Below are 12,387 nucleotides of genomic sequence, written 5' to 3' on the forward strand. Positions count from 1 at the left end.
TGAAATTTGGGAGATTTGAAGCCTAAATTGGGGAGTTAGGGCTTGAAACTTGAGACTTTAACCTAAGGATTTAAGGGGCAATTTGTGATCGCATTTTGGTATTCTTGGTATATATGAACTCGTAGGAGGATAAGGATTCCGCTGATGTGATTTTTATAAAATTTCGAGACGTTGGCCCGATGGTCGGATTGGACCAATTTCAGGATTTTTGGTATAATTTGATTTTTCACTTGGGCTTCGACCCCTTAGCATATTTTAATGTTATGATTCTGATTTTTGGTAGATTTGGTGCGAGTTGAGGCCGAGGCGAGAGGCAAAGGCATCACGGAGTAGTAATTCATCTGGTTTGAGGTAAGTAACCATTGTAAATCTGGAACTGAGGGTACAAAATCCCGGTATTTGACTTGTTTTGACAAAAGCGATGGCGCACATGCTAGGTGATGAGCATGTGGGCGTACACCAATAGGGATTGTGACTAAGTTTATCCCGTAGCAACTATTAAGATAGCCTGTATTTTAGAAATTTATACTGTATTATGGGTTGTATGCCATGTTTGGGGTCTTGTGCCGACCTATTGAGACCCTTATGGGCTTTTTTTTACTGTTTTCCTCACTCTATTTGTTTGAAAGCATATCCTCAGTCATGTTTTACTTGTTTATTATTTAAAGCTGGTTTTATCACTCTACTTCTTAAAATGTGAGAACTGTTTGGACTGAGTTCCCTGATTCCACTGTTATGCCCAAGTGGCTGTAAGGTTAATGACTGAGAGAAGTTGAGGACCTAATGGTGAGGATTATAAATATTACGGATCGGGCTACACTCCACAACAATATTAATTGTATATATTATGGATCGGGCTGGACAAAGCATCGATAGATATATATATATATATTGCATCGGGCTGCACGTCATAGCGATATGACGCTTGGGTTGTAGGAGCCCCTATGGAGTTTGTACACCCCCAGTGAGCGTAGTCGACTATAAACTATGGATCGGACTACATGCTGTAACGGTTATTATGATTATTACTATTATGAGGTGTATTTGAGCCTGAGTGCTGAGTGTGAGTACTGAGTGACGAGAGCTGAGTCACGAGTGACTGAGAGGCTTGCCCGAGAGGCTATGTTTATGAGTCATACCTTTCCCGAGGGGCCCATATTTGATATTTTTGCTGATTTCACTCTCCTTTTATAATGGGCCTTTGTTGAAAACTGCTAATTAAATGATTTTATAAGTATTTCAATAGAAACTGAAGCTTTATGAAGGAACTGGTTTTAAAACTGTTGAGTTTGACTTGATATTCTGTTGTTTACTTTTTTATATGATTTTTAACTGCTCGTCACTGGTTTTAGACATTATTTACTTTAGTTACTTACTGAGTTGGCGTACTTACATTACTCCCTGCACCTTATGTGCAGATCCAGGTGCCCGAGCGGCAGAGTGAGGGTTTTCAGCATTTCCATAGCTTATCGGAGATTACAAGACAGCTGCACGACGTCCGCAACCCTAATTTCCTTCTTTCTATCCTTGTTTTCTGCTTTTTTAGACTTGGTATGTAGTAGACAATCGGATCAGTGTATTTAGAGGCTATAGACTTGTGACACCAGATGTTTGGGTCGTGTTGGTCTATTTTCTATAATGTTTTCCGCACATTTCAGTGATTTATGAATTCCTTATGAAAATTGAGATTTAATTAAATGTTAGAAAAACGTTTTTAGTAAAAGAAATTGACTGTGGTTACTCGTTGGGTTGGCTTGCCTAGTATTGTGATAGGTGCCATCACGACCCGGTATTTGGGGTCGTAACACGACCAAAATCCCACTATAGGGCATGATGGCACCCAACGCCATCGTTAGGCAAGCCAACAAATATATCAGTACATTAATTGTTAATCCAAAATGCATTTCAAAGTAATTAAAGTAATAAGGATTGAAAATCACTCATTTTTATAGAAAATATGGATATTATTATTTTAAATGTCCGAATAGGCAAAAAAAATATAAACCAAAAGATCATAGAGGAATACAATCAAGAGAAATATGTTGAATCCCCAAAATCCGGTGTCACAAGTGGATGACAATCTACTAGGAAGTGTAGTACGAATACACTATCTGTCTAATGTAAAATAGACAGGACAAAATAAAGGATATGATGGAGACTCCGTGTGCTGCGGATTGTGACCCCGAATGCAGCTCACCGTAAAGTCACCTCAATAGTTGTGCCCAAATGACCACCTGTTGACGGCCAGTTTTTACACTCCCTTTTAAAATTAATTTATTTATACTTAATTATTTACAATGAATGGTTTGAAAGTATTTTTTTACCAATAAATACATACATTTTATAAATTAATTAAGCATTAGTTTTAAAATTAATAACCTAGCATTAGTATTATTAGTTACAAATATAATACTATTAAAATATTTTAAAATACAACATAGAGGTTTTATAATTAATTTACGAATTACTTCTCAAATTTTTAATTAGATTACTATGTTGATAATTCAAAACTTGTGTTGTAATTAGAAAACAATGTATTTTATAAATAAATATTTACAATAGTTAGTAGCGTATTTGCTAACCATATTTCTATTGGAAATTTATTACGTTTAATTAAATTAATTTTAATGGGGTTAAAAAACTAAATGACTACAATTGCAATTCCTCAATGGAATACAAAGTGGCTATTCCCTAAATCAATTCCAGCTCAATACACCTGTCCATATCCACAAAGGACCCAGTCTAAAGATCCCCGCTCCACTTTGGCAATCCATGCCATTCCTATTGAACCAATGAGATCGTGCCACGTCAGTCGTCCCTCTCACTCATAAAACAAACACACATGCATCTGAACTATTGGTCCATTTGATCGATGACTCACATTTAATCTTCGATTTTCTTTTGATTTTTCAACACCCGCCCAGAGATCTCATCTCCACCGCCAAAATCCTATATTTTGACGGCCATAAAAATCCTCTTAAAAAACCTTAAATGCTCGAATTATAAGAGTCGTTGATCAAATGATCCAATGGACTAGTTCTTTTCCCCCCAATTTAACCTAAAGACCGTCTGGTCTCCTTTCCCAACCCTAATTCATTTGTCACTTTGCCCAACCGTCTCTCTTTCCCCTTCCTCTCTCTTTTCTCTTAACCTTACAACCCAAATCAACCAGACCTTGCACAAATTCGTGCAAGGTCATGAATTTACCAAGAGAATCCTCTTTCTTGCCTTCTCTATCTGTGTTTCTCACTGAATTTTTCCTCTCTCATCATCAAAAATTTAAATCCCCCAAATCCGAACCCTAACCCCCAAAAATTAAACCTCAAATATGCATTGACCTTTCAAATCCATGGCATGCATGGTCATTTGTTTTGCTCTTTTACTTTAGATCTCGTCTATCTTCCCATTTTCACCATTCGATTTCAAAATCCCTAATAAAAAAAGTTAGACCAAAATGTGAAACTTAAACTCGCCAGATTTCTTCCTTCGTCCTTTCAAATCGAAGCAAGCATGAGATGCTAGCTAGCTTCATCATTCTTATTCGACACCCAGAGGTTAAATGCATTGACCTCTGGGTATTAGGGTTTTGACCAATGGCCTCTCGTGTTTCAACCGCTAGTCTCTCATATCTCTCATACTCAGGTAAAATCGATACTGATTTCCTTCTATCACTTTAAAAGTTTTACTCGATTGTGCTTGCATCACCGTCCCCTAGTCACTCTCCACTATCGATTTGAATCAGGTACCCTAATGCTTCATAACCACTATAAATAAGGGACTTTTAATGTTCTCACCTAACACTTCAACGTACAAAGCTGACACACCTAACGCACAGAAAAGATACAACAAAGCTATTACAAAATCACTTAAAAAGAATCGATTTTAGTCTTAGGTAGTAAATTAAGCTAGGATTTTGACTAGCATATGGTTTCTTTATGATTTCGAGTATTACATTGGTCGGGGTGAGTTCTTGTTCTATACAGCTGGAATGAGTCTTTTGTTTGGTTTGCTGCTCAAGAGGAGGTCAGTACACCTCCATCCTTTCTCTCTTAATTGCTTTATTTGAAAATCATGAACGTTCTACTATTTTCCTGTTAATTGCTTTGTATATAATGTTTATTATGGGCCTGTAATTGCTTACTTTGGTTTACCATTACTTCTTGATGATTTGTGATAAGATGTTGTATTTATCTAATATTGATTAAGTAACTGTGTGACTTTAATGACTCCAATCTCTTTATTGAACAACCTATGTAATTTAGCTGCTCAACCTACCATAATGATTTCTCACATCTACCTAGACTTCAGACTTTACTCTAATGTTCTGTTATAATCTTCATGCTTATCATGTTGTTTTGTTTTGAACTCTATTATTCTATACTTAGGGTTGCTATTATAGTCATCATGCTTATCATGCCATATTTTTTTCAATTCTATCATGCTATACTTAGGTTTGTTTTTAAATGATTCTAGCTAGGATATACATGAAGGTATATAGAGTACTCCTGCATAACTTGGTTAAGGCTTGTGAAGTTTAAGTATTCAAAATAATTTCCTTCCATTACATAAATGCTTATTAATCCTTAAGTAATCTTTGAGTCCTTTCTATGAATGCTTTATATCTATGTCTAACTATTAGTGGTAGGCAGTCCTACTAAGATGAACTTTCTTTGAACATTAGTGGTATTTTGTCATGATCAGTCTACCTCTTATGAGTTAGATTGTAATTGTGTCTGTTGTGGTTGAGTGCTAACTATTTCTGTAATTTGAATACAACTCCATCATGTCTAGTTATCAATCTTAATCTATACAACTGATTCAAGTATTCTTATTATGATGTTTCCTCTATTCTTAACCCCTTTAAATTTGGCATGAATCTTTGTTTATCCCTCATGATTTCATACTTTGAACCCGGTTTTGAAATATACTCAATCCTTCATTTCCCATGACATTTGGGAATGAATTTGCTATAGGAGAAACCTTCCATTGTTACTGATTGAGTGCAATAACATGCCTATATTGTTGTCTTTTACTAGGAATTTTAAAGGATTTAAGTAGTGTTATTAAGCTATGTGTATACTCATGATAATATCTTGTGTTTAACTAGTCTGTGATCAATCCATTAAGACAGTAGCATCTATTGTTATATCTCTAAGCTATGTACTTTATCTGTCTCTGAGATGTATGACTAGTTATTTGGCTCTTTAGCAACAATAGTATATGTATTCCTATTGATATATATGCTTAGAAATTTCACTTCTAAACCTGTTTAAATATGTGTTTCATTCATTTAATACTCGAAGTATAGTCATGAAGAGCAAGCTTTCTTTATGTGCTTTACTATGTTATTCTTTTAAGAAAAAATATGCTTCTGTGGTAGGAAATGTCATAGTAGTTAGTTTGCATTGAAAGAGCCTCATTGGCATTCAAACCTATAGCAAAGAATGAGTTGCTTGTGGTTGTCTTTATTTGGCTGTAGATTCTAACTCTAGGTTGGGCTGCTCTCCCCGGCATAAGCATTGCCCTGGGCCTTGAGACTATTGGGAACTTTGAATTGTTGGGGGATTTAAAGGGGGCATCAACCTGGAGTAAAATTCTCTCCTTTAATTCATTGGCACTTATTACTCTCTTTGGGTTTGGTGTTTAATGACAACGAAATATGTACAATGTGGATCATTTACTATAAATAACCTCCACATTAGTATGGCTTCCTTGGTATTTAAATACTGTCAAAGATCTTTTCTTTTATTCTTTACTTGTGAATTTCATATATATGGATATTAATATAGTACTGTTATTCTAATGACCCTCTCTTTTTTGAATAGGTACAAAGGTGACAGTCCCTCTTTCAAAAGGAAAAATAAGAACTGAGTTGCGAGTTTAATTTTTCTAAAAGAGAATCAACTATTTTGAAAAGATAAAGTGTTGCTGCCCCAAAAACAAAGGATTTCAAACACTCTTCTATTTAAAACCAAGGTACATCTTAGGATCATTTCATAAAACTTTCACCACATTAGAATAATATGAACTTCTATGCTTTAGGAAACAGAGTGTATTAACTTAGCTTCTTTTTAAACACATTCATGACAAATGTTCTATCCTTCAAAGTTCTTTTCATGTATATCTATACTAATATTATTTTCCTAAAGGCTTTTCTTTAAATCCATCCTCTTTAAACCACAATCTTCCCTAATAGACATTATGCCCTAATATTTGGTAAGCTATACTCTTTTGAACACTAGTTAAGGCATAGTACAAACAATTAATCCTAAATCTAGCCTAAGTCCTACAGAGCTACTCAGGTATATTTTAATGGGTGCCTAATACCTTCCCCTTAGAAAAATAAGAACCCTTACCCATAATCTCATCGATTAGAAGACTATAAAGAATATGACCTTTAGTAATCCAATAGGTACCCTAGTATACCTTTAAATATTAGGTGGCGACACTCTTTTATCAACAACAGAGAAACTACAAGTTGAATCTTATTTTTACTAGTGCAAAATATGGTGTAACAATATGGCGACTATACTGGGGAAAACACTTACGTTCTGACACTAGCTGACTTAGATTGAATTTGGCATTTAGATTTGTTTGTAGATTTTTTTAACTGTAATTAAATTTGCAATTACATGCTTACTTGCTTTATTTGCTCTTTATGCTTATTATTGCTACACCGTTATGTGTTACTGCTTTATATGTACTGTCATCACATTTCTTCCTATCAAGTCTTGGCCGTACACTATCATACACAATAACACGCGAGGGTTGACTTTTACAACCCTCCGGACCTTCTTTTCAAAACTCTTTAGTTTCAGAGAATGGCTTTGTCAGGTGAACTAACATAAATTCTAGCAGTCTTCAGTCTAACACAAAAGTAGGAAACACTTTACTCTAGAAAAATAGGTCATATTGCATAAACCTTAGGTGAGTCGATCCTTGAAATCGACACATAATTAGGAAAACAAACCCTGATATCAAGGGGTCATGCACCCAACGACATGCACCCTCATAATTCATAAAGTGAAGCTACTCCAGGCCTCAAATCGTTGAACGATGTGCTAGAGCTCAAAATGGCCAGTCGAATCATTACATTTCTCCCCAACTTAAACGTACATTCGTCCTCGAACTTTCCAAGAATCATTCTAGAGTTTCCCAGAATCACTATTTAACACCTCGTGCACCTTCCTGTGCCACCACAATCCATATTGCATATTAGCCCAACCTAGACTGAAGATCCTTCCTCCTATCTTAGCTCGCAAGCTTTAGAACCAAATTCCAACATCCGAAATTCTCTACAAGGTCTGATTCTAGCATTCGTCCATCGTATCAAACTCAACAAGTTGTAGTAAAACACGATCATACACCCATGTTGTAATCACACAATGCACCGCATAATTCATTTGCCCATAGTAACATCCACCAACTACTATAGCTGCAAATATATGAATCTGATGGTCGTAATATGCCTCATAACACAAATAAGTCCTGTTCCAACCCTCACGATACTACAACGATAAACGAGATGTGTAGAAACTCATATCTACCCACCAAAATAATAACACATGGAGTATCTCCACTAGACAAGAACCATTGCCTCATTCTGAACTAATTAGTGATATATTCCTTACAATATACATTATATAAATCAAATTGCACTGATTTCAGGTCCAATAACCTCGTGTCACCTAGTACAAGCTGCTCGAGTAATAAGCCACCTCAAAGACCGTCTAAAATCTCATACGACTCCATCAATGTGCTAACAAGACATAAATCAAATATGACCAATAAGGATTGTGAACCTGAATACAGGACTATCCAGCCTGCGTAACAATAAAACAACCAAACAGATGCTATGAACCTATCTTAGATGAGAAAAAAACACACAAAAATAAGTGTAAGGAACTGTGCCCAACATCTTAATGTTGTGGCGTGCAACTTGATCCACACATGGTACCGTTGTAGCGCGCAACCCGACACAAACAATAAGTAAGGAAATACCCGTCGAACCAAAATGATGATACCTACTAAATGCAAGTATCTCAACACGAGCATGCCAAGTGCATAAACATAATCCTAGGGAGATTGTTAGCATCATGTGGTACAACAGGCCAAGCACAACCAAGGTGCAACAAACAACCAGCATCTTGAGGGCCATCTCGCTCAAATAGCACTACCAGCTACATAGGATCATAACATATTTGTAAATAATCAATTCTCCTCACGACCCACATGGCATAATAGAGTAATAAATGGAATAGATAACAATAGGAGTAACATCCGATGTGCGAAGACTCATCCATAAGCAATGTTATGTTGAATGAACACATCCAATCCGATGTAGAACATACATTCACATTAGGTCTACCAACGGACCTCAAGATATTCTAATCATCCCAAAGTGGGTCGATAACCTCCCAAAGATTCACAATGACCATGTTCACGACACATATGATCTACCGTCCAATCCGGAACAAACTTTCAACCCTCAACCAAAGGAATAGAGCATCTCTCTAACATAAACTCTCCAATTCGGGACAATACAAGAATCTCCATACTAGATTTCAGTTTCTACCACTTAAATGATAGGCATGTCACACTTATACAATCATCCCGTGGGAGATACACCCACAACCTTCCACACCAGTAACAAAATCTGCACATACATGGCTACCAACCATACTATTTTTGTAATGCAAATCAAGAATCCGCAATTCAATATACAATGCCTCATCTACAAAACACCATTCTCAAGCAACACTAAAATAGTGCCACCATACTCTGAAAATATGAAATCTTTCCCCACTCCTCCAAGCTCGTGACATCCCGATCAAACTGAACTGCAACCTAGATCCTTCAATTCCACACTGCTCACTGCACCTATCATTCTATTATGCGGGGGTATGATAATTCCTTCTTAACTCCTAAACCACCAATAGAATAAACACTTCATCGGCTAGAAAACCTTCACTTAATTCATTTTGGGAGGAAAATTACAACATGCAACAACACAAACCTCAAGTGTGTCCTAAACCACCATAACTCTTTTGGGGCCCATTTACACATAACAAAACTATCAGAATCAAATACCTACAAATCAATCAAATTACAGAGACTACCAAACCCACAAGTATATCCACTAAACACTGAACTGATCATTTTCATTACCATGCCGATCCAAACCACAACCAAACTTACTCAAATTCTTCCGATTTCTTCTTGACTTGCCTTCAGAATCAATATCTTTCATTCCCGGCACAATGTAAACCTCATACCGAGTGACCCCAAAACACACGACCGCCTCACCTCAATACCCATAAGCCACTCTATATTCTCGTGATGCACTTAATAGTATCTACAACTGATACACCCTCTCTAATTAGATCTTTTTCAAAATCGAAGTTGTATCTCCTATTTCTCTAACACTGCACCGCAGTCCTATATGATAACATATAAATACTCCAAGTACCCTTCACACTCTACTACAAAACTCAATCCTCAACAACATAACGAACACTAAAATCATTAAGCACCACACCTTAAATCTCGAATCCACTAGAATCATTATTAAGAGTTTCCCACTATTATCTAGTCCCAATTGTATTGCCAAACAACTAGTGCTCCATTAGCACATGAACACTCCAAAGAAGCAACTGGATGAATCTTTTTCCTTATACATAACATCCACAAGAAGTATAAAATCTGAATCATTCAACAATCTTTACATAATAATAAGGTTAAACATAGAGCAAATGCATCAAATCCTTTGTTCGAATTACCCCTGATGTGTTATTCCCTTAGTCATAACTAATCAACCAACATAACATTAACCAGAAACTACAAAGGCATATAACCACATGACTCAATCAAGACCGTAGGCTCCCCCACTTAGCTTTATGCCACAAGCACAATCTCCAAGGACCCACAATGACTTCTCCTGCTAGCTACCATGATCCCACACCATTACTCAGCCAAATTTCTCGCAAGATCTTGTTAAACTTTTCATAAGATATTCTGAAGTATCATCCCAACAAATGCATACTCGACCTCCTAACAGCCACACCATTTTCTTCAAGCAAACAAAACATACATTGTAGTACATACCTTATGTTGGATAGAAAGTAGAACACTTCATAATAACTATATCAGGAATCATGTGATCCCTAAATCACAGGAGATAGTCCACATGTGTAACCTCATTCTAACATCCCTCAATGAAATTGCCATAGTTACATCTACTATGAAATCAGTTAATTCTCCTGGGTCCACACTCACATTCCAATTGTAAGAATCTGTTCAATCCATTAACATCAAATGAAGGTCCAACAATACGTTTGAAACTCAAAGTTGTATTGCATCCCAAACGACAATCAAGCATTTCTATCCATCTTCATTCCAAGCAAACTCCTTTCCGTCATATTCAATGTCATGCCCCAAACATGAGGAGGCGTGGCTAGTACCGGTGTCGTACTACCTCGAGTGAACCACTATGTAACTCATGATCGTTCGATAAATACAAGAATATACATAGGTGGAGTTGACTGAACTCATTCCTTCAATAACTATCATGGGCCAACATGGCTACAATTCATAGTGTATAATTGTAAGTGGGTAAATATTGTACCAGTGAACCAACATGCATAAAACTTGAATACACACGGGCCATCAAGGCATCTAACATATTGTACATAATGAACCTGTGTCTACAAAGAATCTAAGAGTATTTGACATCAAAACATGGTCAGGACAGGGTCCATGTTGTCACGACCCTAAAATCGACCTGGTTGTGATGGCGCATATCGTGAAACTAGGCCAACCGACACAACTCTCGAATTAACTATTTAATCAATAACAATCATTTTTAAGCCTTTAATTAATTAGATATCTCATAATGTAAGTCTAAATGGACAGTGCGGAATAAATACATAAGCCCGACATCGGGGTGTCCCAAGCATCTACTAAGGTCTGAAAATATACTAAAACAATTTAAGGAACACAAGAGGGAGAAGAGCAGGGCTGCGAACGTCGAGCAGCTTCCTTGCTAACTCCTATAACTCTGCCACTTAGCAATCAACACCCGCTACTCGGTTCAGAAATACCTAAATCTGCACACAAGGTGTAGGGAGAAATATGAGTACGCCAACTTAGTAAGTAATAAAAGTAAATGAAAGCTGAGCAGTAAGAAAACACGTAAGCCACATCATAATGCTACGACAAATGCAATACCTTTGCAAAATAGTACAGAAATCATTTACTTCGTAAATCAAGCTCAGTTTTAGTAAAACCCTTTAAAAAAACCTTCAATAATTTCAAACAAGTGATAAAATAGTGAGTATACAAACCACCCCTCAGGCATAATATCAATAGAACCAGACCTCGGGCATAATATCAATAGAATCAGCCCCTCGGGCTACCTCACAATCACTCGTAATCAGTCCCTCGGGCATAACATGAATCAAGAACCACCCCTTGGGAAAAACATGGATCAAGAACAGCCCCTCGGGCTACAATATGAAACAACAACAGTCCCTCAGGCTACATCATATCACTCACACTGGGTACCCGAGCTCACTAGGGTGTACAGACTTCGGGAGGGGCCCCTTATGGCCCAAGCACAATAACAAGCCATCTCGTATCATAATCAAACAGGCTCTCGACCTCATATCAAGCCACCTTGTGGCATAACAAATCAGGGCCTCGGCCTCATAATCATAAATTAGTACCACACTGCTGCGGCGAGCAGCCCGATCCCATAATATCCTCACAACACAGGCCCTTATCCTCGCTCAGTCTGAAATCTCTCAAGCCATTCAGGCAACAGTAAAACATGATGCTCAGCCCAAAATATCATTTAAAATATTAAAAACGAGTAAATATAGCTGAATTATGAAAAACAGTAGAATACAGCATGACTGAGTACAAATATGAAGTCTAAACAGTGAAGAATAGTAGTAAAAATCCCCTAAGGGTCCAAAATAGTTGGCACGAGGCCCAAATATGGCATTCAGCCCAAAACATGGTAATAATTTCCAAAACACAATGATATCAAATAGTTTTCAATCAAATACGCGACTTAACAATCATACCGGACGAACCAAGTCACAATCCTCAATGGTGCACGACTCCACGCTCGTCACCTAGCATGTGCATCACCTCAAAGTAGCACAACAATGTGAAATTCGGGGTTTCATACCCTCAAGAAAATATTTACAATCATTACTTACCTCAAATCGGTCCAAACTCTAGCCCGCGATTCCTTTTCCTCTCCAATCGGCCTCCAAATGCTCCAAATCTAACCAAAATCAGTATATTATCATCAATATATGCTAAATGAACAAATACCAAGCGAAAATAATAAAATTAACTCAAACATCTCGAAATTGGCTC

The sequence above is a fragment of the Nicotiana tabacum genome, chromosome 7 (genome assembly GCF_000715075.1).
Source record: "Nicotiana tabacum cultivar K326 chromosome 7, ASM71507v2, whole genome shotgun sequence".
Classification (NCBI taxonomy): domain Eukaryota; kingdom Viridiplantae; phylum Streptophyta; class Magnoliopsida; order Solanales; family Solanaceae; genus Nicotiana; species Nicotiana tabacum.